Source organism: Vipera ursinii (genome assembly GCF_947247035.1).
Source record: "Vipera ursinii genome assembly, chromosome: 3".
Lineage (NCBI taxonomy): Eukaryota > Metazoa > Chordata > Lepidosauria > Squamata > Viperidae > Vipera > Vipera ursinii.
In genome coordinates this window covers 201,957,950-201,977,943 of record NC_139516.1, presented here as the reverse complement: position 1 = coordinate 201,977,943, position 19,994 = coordinate 201,957,950, and the positions used below count along the sequence as shown (strand labels likewise).

The following is a 19,994-nucleotide window of genomic DNA, read 5'->3' as shown; positions in this document are numbered from 1 at the left end:
TTCTCCAAAGCACCTGAAAGCAGGACAAGAAGCAACGGATGGAAACTCATCAAGGAGAGAAGCAACCTAGAAATAAGGAGAAACTTCCTGACAGTTAGAACAATTAACCAGTGGAACAACCTGCCTCCAGAAGTGGTGAATGCTCCAACACTGGAAGTTTTTAAGAAGAGACTGGACGGCCACTTGTCTGAAATGGTATAGGGTTTCCTGCCTGAGCAGGGGGTTGGACTAGATGACCTCCAAGGTCCCTTCCAACATTATTATTATTATTATTATTAAGAAGCAACGGGTGGAAACTCATCAAGGAGAGAAGCAACCTGAAACTAAGGAGAAATTTCCTAACAGTGAAAACAATTAACCAGTGGAACAACTTGCCTCCAGAAGTGGTGAATGCTCCAACACTGGAAGTTTTTAAGAAGAGACTGGACAGCCATTTGTCTGAAATGATAGGGTTTCCTGCCTGAGCAGGGGGTTGGACTAGATGATCTCCAAGGTCCCTTCCAACTTTATTATTATAATTATTGGGTTGGTCTAGTGCAGGGCTCTTCAAACCTGGCAACTTTAAGACTTGTGGACTGGCTGAGGAATTCTGGAAGTTGAAGTCACAAGTCTTAAAGTTGCCAACACAAGCCTAGAAAGTGGGAGATGGTGAGTTCTCTAGTCCCACCTTCGCCACGAAAGTCAACTGGGTGACTTTGGGCCAATCACTAGGAGACTGTGAGTTGTAGCCCAGCCTTTAAACATTAAAACTGGCTGGGTGACCTTGGGCCAGCCCCGCTCTCTCCTGGCCCAACCCACCTCGTAGGGTTGTTGTTGTGGGGAAAAAGGGAGGAGGAGGAGGAGGAGGAAGTGTTGGCTGTGTTCGCCACTTTGAGTTATTAATAAAAATAATAAAGGGGAGGATACAAATAAATCAGATCAAAAATTAAATCTATCCTGCCTTTATTTGGACAACTCAAAGCAGAGCACAATGCTCCTACCTTGATCCCCACAACAACAACAACCATCACCCTGAGAGGTGGACTGGGCGGAGAGACAAAGCGGGAGGGACTGGCCCAAGTGACCAAGACAGCCTTCATGCCCAAGACAAGGCTAGAATTTATAATCTCCCAGTTTCTAGTCTAGCACCTTAACCACCGCACCAAACTACATATATGTAGGCAGTCCTTGAGTTAGCCCAGGATTGCTAAAAGACCAAGTCATAAAGCGAGACTGCATGGCTTACAATGGTAATCCCATGGGTCATTAAGTGGGAATTGGCAAGAATCCCAGGTAAAGAACGGTAGGAAGGGGAAGCTGGAAGAAGTTGTGGGAGGGCTGCACATAAGGCAAGGATTACCTGTCTGCCAAACCATACTAATCACGTGTATTGTATCTATGTATCTAATCAATCTATCATATCTAATTGTGTGTGTGTGTGTGCGTGTGTGTGTACATACATACCAACTTATCTAACCCAGGAGTAGGCAACCTTGGCTCTCTTATGACTCGTGGACTTCAACTCCCAGAATTCCTGAGCCAGCATGGTTCAGCTCGGAAACCTCTCCCTTTCCCCTCAGCATAGCTGGCTCAGGAATTCTGGGAGTTGAAGTCCACGAGTCATAAAAGAGCCAAGGTTGCCTACCCATGATCTAACCTATCCAATACAGTGATTCTCAACCTTGACATCTCTGAGATATGTGACCTTCAGCTGCCTGGGGAATTCTGGGAGTTGAAGTCCACATATTTTAGGGTTTTTCAAGTTTGAGGAACACTGATCCAATCTATTGTTTGTATCCATCCATCCAAGATTGTATAGGGACTTCTGAATTCCTTGATGCAATTTCTTTAACCCAACCAAGAATGTTAATTTATTTCCTAACTTGCTGCCTTGCAGATGTGATGCCCTACACCTGTCATCTCCTCAGGCAGCTGTAGCAGAGACAACTGATACATATCTTAGCACACTCCTAACAACTGTGCAGATATGTTATGGGCCTTTGGTTCCCCCTAGAGCAGGGGGCAAGAGAAGAAAGGGACGACAGAGAATGAGATGGCTGGATGGAGTCACTGAAGCAGTAGGCGTGAGCCTAAATGGACTCCAGAAGATGGTAGATGACAGGAAGGCCTGGAGGAACGTTGTCCATGGAGTCACGATGGGTTGGACACGAGTTCGCAACTAACAACAACAAGAGCAGGGGTAGGCAACCTTGGCTCTTTTATGACTCGTGGACTTCAACTCCTAAAATTCCTGAGCCAGCAGAGCTAGCTCAGGAATTCTGGGACTTGAAGTCCACGACTCATAAAAGAGCCAAGGTTGCCTACCCCTGCCCTAGAGAGCTTCAACTGCTCTTCTGATAATTCTGCTATTCTAAAAGGTGACTATTACTAGGAAAAATGATGACCCCCATTTAAAAGTGAATTAACTGATTTAACAGTACAGTAAAATCTAAATTTCATGGGCTATTTGCGAGAAATGGGTGCTTTTTCATCCCAATGTCCATTACAGCTGAATTGATATCATTTGAGCCGATTCACTTATTTTGCATAATTGATGTAAATAGCAACATATGCAGTTAAATCTTCATTTAATGAACAAAGCTTTGATGTAACAGACATTAAATGAGAGCGAAGCCCCAAGGGGGGAGAAAAAATATATAGCCACTGTATCTGATTTCGGTTAAAGTGATGTGTGTTAAACTGAAAGTTAACTACAATTTTTTTTACCCTGCCCTGGAGGATTTGCAGAACTGTGAAAGGGGTTGAGTTCCTTCAACAGAAAATTCTCAGCATTTCGAGCAAATAAAAATACCGCATTGCTTTCAGGGAACATAAGAAGTTCCTTCACATACCAAACGCTTAGTTGTTGAATCAGCTGCAAGAATTGGAAGGAACCTTATAGAATAGATCATCCAATCTGACCCGCAGCCCTGCATGAAATCCATTGCTACAACAACCCATATGTTTTAACAACTCCAGCAAAAGAAAATAATCCACTATTTCCTCAGACAGTATGTTAAATTGTATGTTCCTATTGTTATGACCAACTCTCTTCCCCTGTAATTTTAAACCCACTGTTCCTTGTCTGCTTTATGGAACAATTCTGATCAATTCTACCCCATCTTCCAATAACAACCGTTCAGACACTTCAAACAGCTATCCTGGGAGTAAGGAGGAAAAGCAGAAGCCTCCTTCACCCAGGAAAAAAATCTATAAACTACTAAAACTCTTCCGTCTGCAACCTTTAACTGGGCGAAATGGGGCACCACAGAGCAACATTTTTTTTTGAACCAAAGTATTTCAAATAGACTAACTTACAGAATGTATCCAAAATCCAGGATCTACCACTCCCGTGGGATTGAAATTTTAAATTTTATAAAACGTTTTATGACATAAGCATGATCATAAAAGAGTTTATGACCTAATAGAAAATGTCATAAAATATTTCCTGTTGTTGATTGCGCTATACTGTTCAACATAAGCTACTTGCAAGGCAGATACATGTCTGAATGGATGTATCCCAGTTTTTCCAATGAAGGCAGTAAATTAGAAATTCTATCGTTGTTGAAAACAGTGAGGACTCTGGTAAGGAAATACCTTTAAAACAATGACCCAAAGGGGCAACGGGTTGTTTTAATACTTTTTTTAAAAAATACACAGCGGTCTCACCATCATTCACATGGAGATGCAATATTTAGGCTAACTCACCAACAGCAGAGCCCCAGATCTTCTGCTAAATTCCAGGAACATTGGAAACTGCTTCTTCCAGACACTGGAATGCAGGAAACCAACATGGGTTACCAAAGTGTTGCCCTGCAATTCAGTTTAAGTTTAAGCAAACACATTGTTGCTGTACTCGTAATTAGATGTAATTGTTAACTGTGCCCTGTATTTAATCCTTTCATCTGAAATGATACAAGATGAAGAGGCATTTTCAAAAGCCATCATGGAAATAATTATCAAGTCAATCCAACTCCAGTTTCCATAACATTCTGATGGGGTTTTTTCTCCTCCCTCCCTCTCTCCCTCCCTCCTCATCTTCCTTCCTTCCTTCCTTCCTTCCTTCCTTCCTTCCTTCCTTCCTTCCTTCCTATGATGCCATTCTAACTCTATAAACACTTAAAAACTATTCAGGAAGTGGCAGAAACGTCAGGCCTCATTCTCAAACGCTTAACCCAAATTTATAAGAGTTTAAATCTGGGTTAATTTCTTGGGGGAGAGGGATTTAAATGAGGGGCGTAGGACCCGTCCCACACAGAGAGGCCTCTGAGTCCCTGTTCTGCTCCTGTAGTAGAAACGTATTTTTTTTTAAGAATGGGGATTTCTGATTTCAAAAAAATATTGTGTGTCCCTAGAGCAGGGGTAGGCAACCTCGGCTCTTTTATGACTCATGGACTTCAACTCCTAGAATTCCTGAGCCAGCTATGCTGGCTCAGGAATTCTGGGAGTTGAAGTCCATGAGTCATAAAAGAGCCGAGGTTGCCTACCCCTGCCCTAGAGGAAAGAAAGGCACATTTTGCCAATTTTAGCATCTTTATGTTCTAAGTCCATAAACAGAACACTTTCTGAGAAATCCCAACTGAGGTACTTTCATCTAATTTTGCTGCTCACTGCTGTTCAGATTTTCTGGCAGGGATGAGTAGAATTCCGGTAGTCCTCAACTTACAACCATTCCTTTAGTGACCATTCAAAGTTTCAACAGCATCCCCCCCCCCCAAAAAAAAGTCTATGGAGATTCTCAAGTCATCCAGGTCATAGATATCCCAAAGGTGCTTTTTCACGAAGCAACTGGATTTTGTTTCTCATGGTGGGAAATTAAAAAGAACATTGTAACCCACCTCTTTAGATCTTCCTGTGAAGTGGATTTCCTGGCCTGCTTTACCAAGTGAGGCTACTTCAACATCAGCCCTGTGGCAATTTAAGCATCCATAAAAACTCCAGGAATGGACAAGCCCCTGCCTTTGAAAAGTGTGTCTCTGAAAGGGAGCTTCTGCTTTACATGCAAAGCATCAGGATCTTTATAAAAAACCCATTATATCCTCTGTAAAGGGCCAGTACCTAACTTTTCCTAGGATCGCGGATTGCTCGGAACGGTGAATGCAGCCCAGAAAATAAAAATGGGGTTGCCTGGGTTCACGCAGCAACGATGAACGTGAGCCGAAGATGGGAAAGCAAGGACATCAGCCTGGCAACCAAATGTAGGTTAGTCCACCCTAATGTGTTCCCGTAGGTGCCTATGGTTGTGAAAGCTGGGCCTTCAAAAAGCCAAGATAGGGAGAAAGAAAATTGACTCATTTGAGCTGTGGTGCTGGAGAAGGCTCCTGCGTATTCCTTGCCAGCTAAGGGAACTAACAGCCAAGTGCTGGAGTGCATAATACCAGACAGGTCAGTAAAAGGCAAAAATCACAAAACTGTTTCTCACTTACTTTGGCTGTGGTATCTGGGGGAATTCACTGGAGAAAGCAATTATGTTTGGAAGGTAAAGGAAAAACAGGCCACCAAAGGAAGTGGTGGCTGGACATCCTCAAAGCTGACACCAGCCAGAGCATAGAACAACTCAAAGAAATAGCGCAAGATAGGAAGACATGGAGAGACCGGACACCATTGAATAGATAATATCATCATCATCACCATGTGGAGATTCTCAATAATCCAGCTCACGGTTGTCCCAAAGGTGCTTTTTCAAGAGGCGACTGGATTTTCTCTCTGTTTTTCCTTAAAGACGTTTCGCTGAACTGAAGAAGCTTCTTGGATGGAGAAGCGAAAGGCCTTCAAGCAAAAACAAAGAAAACCCAGTTGCCTTTTGAAAACGCACCTTTGGGATGCTCATCGTCGTAACTTTCGAAGGCGACTTGTCAGTCAGCGCAAACCCAACCACTCCTCCCATCTGCAACCACGACTAAACTACGTTTTCAGAAAAAGAAAAAGAAAAAAAAGGAAAAAAAAGTATGCCTTTACACGCCTGCCCAGGTAGACATAATTCCCAACGCACAGGTGTTCTGTGCCAAGACTCATCAAGCAACTCTAGAAACCTGTCTCAACCCAACAGGTGGGAAAGCACCTTACTCATCACCATCTTACACCTATGATGCATTCGTGGCCAAGTCAAGCCAACAAGAAGGGTCAAGAGGGACAACCCTACCGCCTTCTCCAGGAGAGCTCAGCGCCTGGGAAACGAGGCAGCTGCTTTATTTATTTATTTATACCTCCTCGGCGTCTCACCCCCAAGGCAGTGACAGCGTGAGAACCGGGGTGTGTCTCTCCTGGCTTTCCAAGAAGGGAGAAGACCTCCCCTTCTTAATTGCTACGCTTGTCTCCACCACACCTGCTCCTTCCCTTCCCTTCTTCAGCAAGGCAACTGAGGGCAGGCATCCAAGGCAAATGAGTGTCTGTCTGGAGATGCCAGCAAAACAGGATGGAACTAAAAAACGGGACACCTTAGCACAAAAGGACCATGCAGACAAGATATATCCTCTGCAAATACCAGATAGCAAATCTTTTTTAATTTATTATACCAAAGCAGGCTTGGCTGTTGGGAAAATAAAAACAGCTTCCTAACAGCTTGGTCCAAAGGTGGTATTTTAGGGGTACAAGTACGTCTTTCGCTTACAACCACAATTTGATGTTGCTAAGTGAGACAGTTGTTGAGTGAGTTTTACCCCGGTTTACGACCTTTCTTGCCACAGTTGTTGAGCGAATCACTGCAGCTGTTAAGTTAGTTGCACGGTTGCGAAGTGAATTTGGCTTCCCCAACTGACTTTGCCTGTCAGGAGGTCGCGGATCACTTGTCCCTGGGACACTGCAGCTCTCCTAAATGGGAACCACTTGCCAAGCATCTGAATTTGGATCACATGGCCATGGGGATGCTATCATGGTGGCGTGCATGAAAAATGATTTTAAGTCACTTTTCCAGTGCTGTGGTCACTTCAGACGGTCACTTTACAAACGGTGGTAAGCTGAGGACTACCTGTATTTCTCCCTTTTTGATTGCAAGGGGTAAGAAGATTGCACTGGTGTCCTTGTGGTGGGTGGTTTCGTTATTTGGCGCTTCCCCATCATCTCTGGTCCCCAAATACAAATGCAACTGGAGCTGCATCTTCCAAGTTTCCCCTTTGAGTTTGAGTGGAAGTACGTATGGAAAGCCAGGAAAGTTGAAGACTGCTAAATAAATAAATGACTGTACAATCCCTTTTGCAGCTGGGGAGGAAAAAAAGGAAGAAGCTTCTTGGATGAGAAGTGAAAAAAGTTTTCAAAGAAAAAAAACCAAGAAAGTCCAGTTGTCTTTTTTGGGGGGAAAAAAAGCACCTCTGAAGCGACGTAATAGTACTTTGCAAAGCAGCGTAGAGAAGGAATCACCTCCGAACCGTCATTAAAAGAGCCTTGGTGGAGCAGTGGGCTAATGCCTCCTTAAGTAACACCAGCTGCCTGCAATTAGTGCAGGTTTGAGTCCCACCAGGCTCAAGGTTAACTCAGCCTTCCATCCTTCCGAGGTAGGTAAAATGAGGACCCAGATTGTTGGGGGCAATAAGCTGACTTTGTAATAATGCCACTTGGGGGTGTGTGTGAAAGCCCTAATAAGCAGACATATACATAGAATGAAGGCTACTGCTAAGCTTGTAAGCCGCCCTGAGTCTTCGGAGAAGGGCGGGATATAAATGGAATTAAAATAAAATAAATAAATAAAATTTAAGCAAGGCGAGATTCACACAGCCCCCTACAATTGACCTTCTCAAGCAAGCCAACCCCATCCCCTTGTTGCCCCGGCTTTAACCTCCACTCCATTCTTCCATTTACACAGGAGTGCATGTGGCAGTGATGATTGTTACTGGGGAAGGAACCTCTCCAAATCACAGGCAGGTGCATGCAAACAACAGGTATTCTCCTCCTTTGCTAAAATTTGCATTGCGCGCATCAGGTGTGTTCATTCTATAAAGAGCTAAAAGAGCCGCTCCGGTTATTATTATTTTTTTGCTCACGTTTATCACACGGCTCCTAATATTTGACGAGATTCCAAAACTGCAAAAGCTGTCAATTTACCCTGGTTAAAGACAAAGGATGAAGTAAGCTCCTCTCTTGGAGAACCCGTGCTAGGATGAACCTGATTCAGTGTCAAGTTTGATTATTATGCCATCCAAACACCTAAACTGTCCTCCATGAACTGGATTCGAAGGCCTCCCCATAGGAAATACAAGGCTCTCGGCTGATTCATCCAGGTTGCTCGGAGTTGTCTTCTGCAACCAGACTTATCTCCCGGGTTTTTGGAAGGGGACTTTTCCCATCTCTTGTTTGGCCAGAACTTTCCACTTCAGGTGATGAAAATCAACGGTGCAGCAGGTGCTTCATCACTGAATTAAGTTCTGTTTCATACTTGCACATCCTAAAGAGCTATATTTTGCAAGGCAAGTGAAGCAGATAATGGAAAGGGACAACTTGGGTTTGGAAGAGACCACCTTTGGCGGTTAAAAAGGATTTTGCTTACTGCCGACTATAGAAGAGTGGACTTTAAAAGTTTCTAACTTGGCGGAAATGGCGAAGATCTCAGCGTACCTGAAAGACCAATCGCAACAGAGATACATTGTGGAATGGAGGAGATGGATTGATTATATCCAGAACAAATATGGGACTAAAAAGTTTTATTTAGCATTTGAATAAGTAGTGGATCTATAGGATGTATAACTAGTTAGTAGTTATTTTATTATTATTTTGACGATGGAGAGTTAAAGTGCGATAGAACTTAATGTTTATTGTTGTTAGCATATTTTAGATTATGTTTGTTTGTATTTTTATACCCTGTATTCAGCTCTGGGAAGTCGGGGAGGGGGGAGGGGAGGGAGGGGTTGGGGAGAGGGGAGGAGGAGGGGGGGTTTCTTTTGTATTCAAAAATGTATTTTAAAACTTTTCAATAAAAAAAAGGATTTTGCTTGGAGCTTAGAAGGAAGTCATCTCTTTGGGGACAATTTTGCCCTGGGTATGTAATATGTGAGATTTTCCCCTTTATCAGAACCATCCTTTCGCAGGATGTGATTTCTGACAGAGATACAGCCAGTGTTTAGTTTTGTAAAAGAGGCTACCAGGTGCGAGGAGGAGGAGGAGGAGGAGGAGGAGGAGGAGGAGGAGGAGGAGGAGGAGGAGAAAGATAGACCATAAGGAGGAGGAGGAGAAGGAGAAGATAAATGTGGAGGAAAGGAGAAGATAGACAATGAAGAGGAAAAGGGGGAAGGAAGAAAAGATAGACAATGAAGAAAGGGGGAAGGAGAAGATAGACAATAAGGAAGAAGAGGTGGAGGAGATCAATGAGGAAAAGGAGAAGATATACAATGAAGAGAAGAAGGGGAAGGAAGAAAAGAGACAATGGAGAAGAGAAGGAGAAGATAATGAAAAGGGGAAGGAGAAGATAGACAACAGTAGAAAGGGGGAAGGAGGAGGAGACAAACAATAAAGAGAAGGAGAAGATAAACCATCAAGAGGAGAAGTTAGACAAGAGGAGATAGGCAATGAAGAGGAGAAGGGGGAGGAGAAGATAGACAATGAAGAGGAGGAGGAGGAGAAGGAGAAAGCTTGGTTTCCTCACCTCAGTTGTTAAAATTTCTTTATTTATAAGGTTTATATGGCCACCCATCGTAAAACAACTCTGAGAGGCCTTACAGCAACCATAAAGCCTGCAACTGTAAAACGACCATAAAACAATCCAACGTTATTTATTCATTTAAAAGATTTATGCAGCTGCCCATCTTAAATCAGAAGAGACTCTTCTCCAATGTGGACAGAAGCTTCCTTCTAGCGGCTCAAGTCTTTGCAAGCGCAACCAGGGAAATATTCTTAAGACGGGACCCTCTTCACCTTAAGATAGATCGATTAGGATACAGGTTTTCAGGGCAACTCAGGGTGCCTCAGAAATATTTTGAAAAGTCCAATGCGCACGTGGGAAATGCCAGGTGCTGAAGGTATAAATTACTTGTACCAATAGTTGGATAAAGGAGGGGCCAAAGATAATGGGATTGAAGGGCAGTTTTCACAGAAACCAGAAGAGAGAAATTATTAGCCGCAATCATGTCAGGAATTTATATTGCTGAATGCTTTCACTTTATCTGACTGCTCTTGGAAGATTCTGACTGATGCCACATTGATGGCTGTTTATTTGCAAAATATGCAAAAAAAACCCCGGATGTTTGATTAACTTTACAACCCACAGAAACCACAAAATTCACCCTCCCCCAGAAACACACACACACAACACACACATGTACAAGCATCACAACATTTCCTATACTGAATTCAATGTTTTATTATCAAACAACTGCTCGTATCTACAGGATTACAGAAAGGGCCAAAGATACAGAGGACTAAAGTGCACATTCCAAGTAAATCAGAAGAGAAAAAATATTAAACGGTAATCATGTCAGGAATTTATATTACCAAATGCTATCACTTCATCTGATTGATACTACAGACTGAATTAACAAATGCAGAGTTCAGGATGTCAGTGTGTCTGTGTGTGTGTGTGTGTGTGTGTGTGTGTGTGTGTGTGTGTGTGTGTGTGTCTATACACACATATATGTGTGTGTATATATACATGTGTGTGTGTGTGTGCGCGCACACATATGTGATGTGTGTGTATGTATACATATACGTGTGTGTGTGTGTGTGATTATTTAATTGCAAATACACAAACATATATATTTAATTGTACAACCCGCCCAATCCAAATTTCCCTCGGCCAGGAAGTAAGTCAGATCAGAACAGTGCTTCATGCAGAGACCGTCTGGGCAACCTCATGTGAAGAAAAGCCATGCCGTGCTATTCTGTTAGGAATAATACAGTCCCCCTCCAAACAAACCGGATACCAAGATGCTTCCAATTGCCGCTGATCACTGCATTGCTGTTCCAGACTTCCAGGATTTAATCTCTTCGGCCTTGTGGGATAAAACTTCTTAAAATAAAACTCTGGCTTTGCCTTGGACTGACGTTTCCATATGCCCACTTTTTGCTGGCTCCTTCAGTCTGGTCCCTGGCTCAATCCGTCCTTCCATTTTTATCCTTGGGACCTGGTTTATTCCTTGCTTTTTTTTTTCACCTTTGACTTGCTTTCATCCCCTTCCTTTTTACCTTTAACTCTTTCTTCCTGCTGCTAGCCCCTTCGTGACCACTGCCAGATCACAGGCCTGGGACACACAGAGATGCCAAGAGATGCAACTGACGAGTGGCTCCTAATCAGCCATCCTCCAAAGGACGCTTTCCAGATAAGATGGACCGTCACGGGCCAAGGTCTCTAGCCCGGCTGGCTTTTTCCCAAATGTGCTGCTTTGGTTCTGAAGTTTGGAATCTCAGCTTTGACAGCCTGTGAAAAATCACCAATCCCTCCTGGTCTTTCTCTCTCTTCCCAGACCCTGGACCATTCACATGACCCATCGGTTCTCCGCCCCTGATCCACTAGACTGTCCACAAGACCGGGCAGCCCGCTAAACAACTTTCGCCACCAGGCCCTAATCTCTGGATCATCGCTAGTGCTGGGCGTTCACCACTCTCTGCCGCCACACAACCACACTCTTGTGTACCTTCCTGGGCAGGAGCCAGAGTTTATCACAGGGAATTGAGTCAGGTAGGCCTCATGTAACCTTCCGCCGGTCCCTTTGATCACCGGCCTTCTGAAGGGCGAAAGGAAGGCGCCAGACCTATCAGGTTGATAAGAGAGAGACTCCACTTCATTTAATAAACACAAATCTTTGCTTTCTCTGAAATGACTGGCCTCTTTTGACTGGCCTGTGCACGCGCTCCACCGCTCTCACCGAGGCTGGGAACAGAAAGATCTCGGCCAATAAATCCGGTCACAAAATGACATTTTGGAAATGCCAAGTTGCCAAAGAACAATGAGCTTCCATTTTGATCGGCCAATGAAGTCACCTTTGTCTGCAGTTGACAGAGGCTGGGTTGGCACGCTGCAGAAAGCCACGAGTATCGTCACTGCGCTTGGCTGACAAATGCTACCCAGCTGCTTCACAAGGGGCAGGCTGCAAGCCACAGTTGGCAAGGCCCACATGACGGGCTCATGCAACACACCAAGAGGGAGAAATTTTGGTGTAGTGGTGAAGATGTTGGCCTGGAAACCAGGAGACTGTGAGTTCTAGTCCTGACTTAGGCATGAGAGCTGGCTGGGTGACTTTGGGCCAGTCACCAGGCGACAGAGATGTCTAGTCCTGCCTTAGGCATGAGAGATGGCTGGGTGACTTTGGGCCAGTCACCAGGAGACTGTGAGTTCTAATCCTGCCTTAGGCATGAAAGGTGGCTGGGTGACTTTGAGCCAATCACTAGGAAACAGTGAGTCCTAGTCCTGCCTTAGGCATGAAAGGTGGCTGGGTGACTTTGGACTAATCACCAGGAGATAGTGAGTTCTAGTCCTGCCTTAGGCATGAAAGGTGGCTGGGTGACTTTGGGCCAATCACCAGGTGACAGTGAGTCCTAGTCCTGCCTTAGGCATGAAAGGTGGCTGGGTGACTTTAGACTAATCACCAGGAGATAGTGAGTTCTAGTCCTGCCTTAGGCATGAAAGGTGGCTGGGTGACTTTGGGCCAATCACCAGGTGACAGTGAGTTCTAGTCCTGTCTTAGGCATGAAAGGTGGCTGGGTGACTTTGATCCAATCACCAGGAGACTGTGAGTTCTAGTCCTGTCTTAGGCATGAAAGGTGGCTGGGTGACTTTGGACTAATCACCAGGAGATAGTGAATTCTAGTCCTGCCTTAGGCATGAAAGGTGGCTGGGTGACTTTGGACCAATCACCAGGAGCCTGGGTCCAAATTGCACTGGCCCTGTGCATAGTACAAAGGCTTTCTTTGGGCCACCCTAAATGTTTCCTTACTTCAGCGTCAATGCAGAGGGCATGGTGGCATTGCATATGCTTGGCAGCCTGGTATATACAGTATCTTTTATATATTGTAATTATGCAGAAGGAGAAGGATGAAGAGTTTATGGGACTTAACCGGCTCAAGGTTGATTCAGCTTTCCATCCTTCTGAGGTAAGTAAAATGAAGACCCAGATTGTTGGGGGTAATATGCTGTCTCTGTAAACTGTTTAGAGCACAGGTCTTCAAACTTGGCCCTTTTATGACTTGTGGACTTCAACTCCCAGAATTCCTCAGCCAGGCACACTGGCTGAGGAATTCTGGGAGTTGAAGTCCACAAGTCATAAAAGGGCCAACTTTGAAGACCCCTGGCTTAGAGGGAGGCTGTAAAGCACTCTGAAGGGGTATAAAAGTCTACGTGCTATTGCTACTTTTCTTGTCACCTGCCCCAAAATGATGAGGCTTCTGCAGCATGTGTGAATTTGCAGAGAAAATAAGAACATTCAAAGCGAAGAAAACTTTAGACTTCTCTTTCAAAGCAGGATTGAGAAAGAACAGATTAATGAAAAGGGTTCATTGGACATAGTGGCCAATCCAATACATCTCTCTTAGTTAATCAGATAAATTAATTAGGGATGGGCAAAGAAATGTAACTTGCCTTTCAATACAAACTGACTTAAATTTGCACTTCCTAGAAGTATATACATCAACATTCACCTCTATCCCAAATCTGCCCCACCCTTTATAAATTAAAAAGTGCTTACCAAAATGCATACACTGGTAAAAATATTGATACAGACTTTTAAAAAATACTGATGTGGAAGGTGGCCAAAATAAACCTCAGGGTGTAAAACACAACCCTGAGGGAAAAAAACCCAGATTTGACACATCCACTTCATCACAATATGGATAGCTAAAAACAAACCTTCCCAAACTGCACTTATTTGCTTGGCTGCTAGATTTATATTCTGGTTTTTCTCCAAGAACTTAAAGAAGACTGCATAATACTGTCACCTTGTACTTACAGGTAATCCTCGACTTATGACCACGATTGAGCCCAACATTTCTGTTGCAAAGTGAAACATTGGTCAAGTGAATTTGGCCCCACTTTATGACATTTTTTTTGGCCATACTTGTGCAGTGAATCACTGCAGTGGTTATATAGGCCGTACGGTTGTTAAGTGAATCAGGATTCCCCATTGATTTTGCTTGTCCGAAGATTGCAAAAGGGGATCATGTGACCCCAGGACACTGCACGAGTTAAGTTGCCAAGTGGTTGAATTTTGATCACGTAACCATGGGGATGCTGCAACGGTTGTTGTTAAGTGTGAAAAACGAGTGTTGCTTTTTTCCAGTGCCATTGTAACCTTGAAGGGTCATTAAATGAACTGTTGTAAGTTGAGGACTGCCCGTATTCTGTTGCCTCAGCTTCTGGTTTGGAGGAAGGGATGCGGGACAAACCAAAATTAATAACTTAAAAAAGTTATGGATAAGTAAAAAGACAGCTACAAAAGCATATTAGCACTGCCACAGGGGAAAAAGCTCATCTGTTCCTTGCAGCTTGCAATCCTGTTCCTTCTTTATTTATTTTATTTTTTATTTTAATTCCATTTATATCCCGCCCTTCTCCGAAGACTCAGGGCGGCTTACACAAGCTTAGCAGTAGCCTTAATTCTATGTATATGCCTGCTTATTAGGGCTTTCACACACACCCCAAGTGGCATTATTACAAAGTCAGCTTAATTGCCCCCAACAATCTGGGTCCTCATTTTACCTACCTCGGAAGGATGGAAGGCTGAGTCAACCTTGAGCCTGGTGGGATGCGAACCTGCACTAATTGCAGGCAGCTGGTGTTACTTAAGGAGGCATTAGCCCACTGCTCCACTCCAAGGTAAAATGGACAAAGCTACAGCTTGCATTTGTAAAATGAGGAAACCATAAAATCAAGAGGGGAGAGAAGTAATTTCCTACTCTCCCAGCCCCCTACAAGAGCTGGGAAATTTTTTTAAAAAAAGGAAAACTCTTTTTTTTTTCCCATGGGCTGCATCCCAAACTCCTGAATTCATTATTCCGCCCCTTCTTTTCTCTTGCAAATCATCTTAGGCAGGCAGGCAGCCTTCTTCCATCCTTGTCTTGACCTCCGAGTCTCTTTTAAAATCTTTATTCATCTCCTAATCACTTCCTGTCTGGACTGTGATTTCTGCTTTTTTTTTTAAAGGGGAAAAAAAAGATTCCAGAGTGTTAAAACATCAGGGGGTCCTGTCAGCTGTATGAGAAACTTCCTTCCTCCAAGGAAGAGAAGGGAGGGGGGGGGAAGAGTCTCTGTGGCTGCAGGCATCTTTGCCAAACTTTGCACTCGAAAAATGAATGAGTTGGTCTTCCCTTTTCAAGCTGCATCTTTTTATCTCTGCAGCTGCTTTTGGGACCCTGGGTGCCACGAATGATGTTTCTTCCCAGTTTCATACTGCTGTTACCCCAAGGACCTGCCTCCCAGGAGAGTGAAGATGGCTTAAAATTTATGCATGCAATAAACGGGTTAACATCCAAAAATTAAGTACAGGTAGTCCTTGACTTATGACCCAGATAAGAAATTCTGACTGTTCCTATCTATCTATCTATCTATCTATCTATCTATCTATCTATCTATCTATCTATCTATCTATCTATCTATCTATCAATCCTTCCACCCACCCACCCATCTACCTATCATCCACCTACCTACCTACCTACCTACCTATCATCTATCAAGAGTTACCTTGAGGTAAGATGGACAGCCTATAAATTTTCTATCTATTCATCCACCCACCCATCTACCTATCATCTATCTATCTATCTATCTATCTATCTATCTATCTATCTATCTATCTATCTACCTACCTACCTACCTACCTCAATTTAAAATTGAGTATATGGTGGTTTACAGCATCACTCTGTCAAGTGGTTTTGTCGAAAACTTGCATTTCTGATTTTCAGCAAAACAGTGCCATAGTGAACAATGGGTTTGCTTAACGACTGTCATAAAAAATCATAAAATCAGGTCAGCTACATGACAGACCCATTTTACAAGTTATAGCTGCAATGGTCAGGCTCCATTACTATTGTAACTTGAGGATTACCGATAGCTGGATTCACAACTCTTTTAAACTGGTAAGAGAAGTCTTAACTCTGCAGCCACTCAGGTACCTATTAGCCCAATGGGTTCAACCTTGACCCAACAGCTTTCAGTCACTAAGAGCCCAACACCACAATAGACATTCACAAAATGTCAATTATGCCTGTAGAAATCATGGTTTACAGCAAGGTTGCCCAAACCTTGGGACTGATATAGGCCGCCCATTTTACGATCGATAGACAGACAGACAGACAGACACACACACACACACACACACACACACACGGAATTCTGGGGCGCGTGACTCAGACACTCTCCCAAAACAGTGGTGTGGCAAGTGACTTGACTTCCAATTACAGTTAGTCCTCAACATACGACTGTAATGGAGCGTAACACAGTTGCATGTCATAATAGTTGTAAAACAAGATGGTCCTCCTTTGTGCAGTGGTCACACAACAAACACCGTGGTCATAAAGCAAATGCCTCAGTCGTTAAGTGAACCAATAGCTAGCCATGGGTGCAATTTTGCCAAACAATGGAAGTGCCGGTTTTCAGCAAAACCATCCACAAAATGTGGACATGTGATAGCTGGACACTGCAAATGGCTGTAAATATAGAGGCGGTCCAGCCATCAGAGCTTCGTGGTTAAGTCCCCCTTTTTTTGGTCGGTCGTAATTTTGGTCGCTAAGCAAGCAGTCGTTAAGTCGAATCTGAGTGGGAGATAGCTGTTCACTGTCCCATCAATCCTAGGATGCTTCCGACTGCTTCAGCTTAACTTTGTGGTCCTTGTGCATTATGTGTGTGTTTTCATAAGGCAAGAGGCCGTATTTCTAAGCAGCACACTGCGATGTAGCTTCTTTATCAGCTCTGTTTCCTTAAAATGCTACTGGGATTACGTGCAGATCCTGGAGTCATTGTTAGGAAAACAACCCTACGGAAAGCCTGCAGCACATGGAATTCTTCAGCAATCCTTCCCAATTCCTTCTTCTTTTCTGTAATGAAGTCATGAATCGTATCAGGATGTATATGTTTTTGCTTGCCTCCTTGTTGTGTTTGTCCTTGTGCGTGTGTGTGCCCTGGGAAGCACAAACAAATTGCACACCCTACACCTCAGGTCTGTTTCTCACACTTACGACGGTTGCAGCATCCTTGTGGCCACGTCATCAACACTGGGATGCTTGGCAGCTGATTCATATTTATGACGGTTGCACAGTTCTGTGGCCATGTGGTCCCCTTTTGCGACCCTCTGACAAGCGAGTTCAATGGGGAAGGCAGATTTGCTTAACAACCGGGTTGCTAACGTAACAGCTGTAGTGATTCACTTAACAACTGCAGCAAGAAGGGTCGTAAAATGGGACAAAACTCACTCAACAACTGTCTCACTTAGCCACAGAAATTTTGGGCTCGACTGTGGTCGTAAGTTGAGGATTACCTGTAGTTTACAACTGGCTTAGCTTGGGCAATTTAATGGTATTAATAAAAATAAAAGGCACCATGTTCTATAATAGCATCTACCAGGAACCCGTACGGATTGGGAATTCAAGGAATGGTATTCCAACAAACCTAGTAAACATCTGGCTAGTAAAACCTACTTCAGATGGCACTAAAGTCTCAACCTCTTGATTCCATTCGACCTCTTCTGTTGGTACTGGCTTGAGATTTGACCAATCATTCCAAACATTTATGTGGAATCATAAGGACTAGCAACTTGTGAAAGAAGTTAGCATCCTATCCAGTTCCAATTTTGCATTCTGCAGTACACAAGTTTCCCTGAGCTTCTCCTAAATTACTACTAACACATACCACTGAGTATTACAGGCGTAGGAGGTAGGCAGACTTCAGACTGTTGAGGTATAATTTAGAAAACCAAATTCCCAGGTCACCGTGGCTGGAAATATTTAAGCAGAAGCCGAATGCAAAGGGAAAAACCACAACATATATATTTTCAAGCTGAATTTTGTGATATGCCAAAATGAATGAGCGCATGTTTCATAGAGTCTTTTAGCATTTGCTTCAAAAGAATACATTATGCAGAGCAAAACTGCATTGGGAGAAATTACTCGGAAAAATGCAAGCAACAGGGAAAGTCGCATTTTAAATAGTGGTATATATTTGAAAAAGTTACATATGGCTGCAATTGTAGAAGAGGGACTTTAAAACAAAAACATTGAAAATTTAAAAGGGCACAGGAGTTGTGTACATAATGCACTCACATGAACCAAAACTGTCCTTCATCGAGGACGCTATAATTACCTTGTGGGGTACAGATTCTGTTTTGTAAATGCTTGCAAAGCCTCTTTACAAGCCTATACTTGGCTAATACAACTTCAGAGGGGCAGCCCTTGATTTACAAACACAATTGTGACCAGAACTTCCGTTACTAAACGAGGCAGTTGCTAAGTGAATTGTGTCCAATTTACAAGGTTTTTTTAACCATGGCTGCGAAGCGAATTAAATAAGTTTTAAGCCAATCTGAGTGTTCCCACTAACTTTGCTTGTCAAAGCAGGTTGGGAAGGTCACACAAATGGGGATCAGAGGACCCTGGGATGCCATGACTGTCAAAAAAAATCGAACTCCTGGCAGTGGGCAGACTTAGCCTGCAATAATGCATTCTAACCACTGCGCCACCATGGCTCCATGGTGGAAATCCATACATTTTAAATACATAAATCCATACATTTTAAAGCTACTACATTTGAAAAATACTGCAGTATGGCACAGGTAGTTCTCGACTTACAACTATTGATTTACTGATTTATTCGAAGGTACAACAGCACTGGAAAAAATGACTTATCCCCATCTTTCAGCCTTATAACCGTTACAGCATCCCCCATGGTCACATGATCAAAGTTCAGACCCTTGGCAATTGGCATGTATTTACGACAGTGGCAGTGTCCTGGGCTCACTTAACAACTTCAGTGATTCCCTTAACAAGTGTGGCAAGAAAGGTATCAAACTAGGCAGCGTGGGAAGAATAAGGGGAGATATCAGGTGGAGTAGAGACTGCCCCCCTCCCCATTCCAGGGATACCAAAAAGCCAATCCCTACTTTACGTCCATGTGTCCTCTTTTGCGGCCTTCTGACAAGCCAAATCAATGGGGGAGCCAGATTCGCTTAATAATCGGGTTGCTGGCTTCACAGCTGTGGGGATTCACTTAACAACTGCGGCAAGAAGGGTCGTAAAATGGGGCAAAACTCACTTAACAACTGTCTCACTTAGCCACAGAAATTTTGGGCTTGACTGTGGTCGTAAGTCAAGGATTACCTGTAGTTTACAACTATAATAATAATAATAAAAGTTGGAAGGTACCTGGGAGGTCATCTAGTCCAACCCCCTGCTCAGGCAGGAAACCCTATACCCTTTTAGACAAATGGCTGTCCAGTCTCTTCTTAAAAACTTCCAGTGTTGGAGCATTCACAACTTCTGGAGGCAGGTTGTTCCACTGATTAGTTGTTCTAACAGTCAGGAAATTTCTCCTTAATTCTAGCTTGCTTCCCTCCTTGATTAGTTTCCATCCTTTGCTTCTTGTCCTGCCTTCTGGCGCTTTGGAGAATAGCTTGACTCCCTCTTCTTTGGGGAAGCCCCTGAGATATTGGAACACAGCTATCATGTCACCCCTCATCTTTCTCTTCATTGAACTAGACATACCCAATTCCAGCAACCGTTCCTTATATGTTTTAGCCTCCAGTCCCCTAATCATTTTTGTTGCTCTTTTCTGCACTCTTTCTAGAGTCCCAGCATCTTTTTTACATCTTGGTGACCAAAATTGGATGCAGTATTCCAAGTGTGGCCTTACCAAGGCATTGTAAACTGGCTTAGCTTGGTCAATTTAATGGTATTAATAAAAATAAAAGGCACCATGTTCTAATAGCTTCTACCAGGAACCCGTACTGATTTGGGAATTCAAGGGATGGTATTCCAACAAACCTAGAAAACATCTGGCTAGTAAAACCTACTCCAGATGGCACTAAAGTCTCAACCTCTGATTCCATTTGACATCTTCTGTTGAAACTGGCTTGAGATACTGTAATGATGCACTGACAACTGCAGCCATGGAAGGTTAT

At 43.5% G+C, this 19,994-nt stretch overlaps 1 long non-coding RNA gene across 1 annotated transcript in view; it reads right to left on the bottom strand.

Annotated features, from left to right (window-relative positions):
• Positions 1 to 3,773: 3,773 nt before the first annotated feature.
• The window catches only part of LOC310638791, a 119,361-nt gene continuing 103,140 nt past the window's right edge, over positions 3,774 to 19,994 (bottom strand). Inside the window, exon 3 of the long non-coding RNA XR_014492183.1 lies at positions 3,774 to 3,884. This is a non-coding gene — a long non-coding RNA (uncharacterized lncRNA). The remainder of the gene's footprint in view (positions 3,885 to 19,994) is intronic.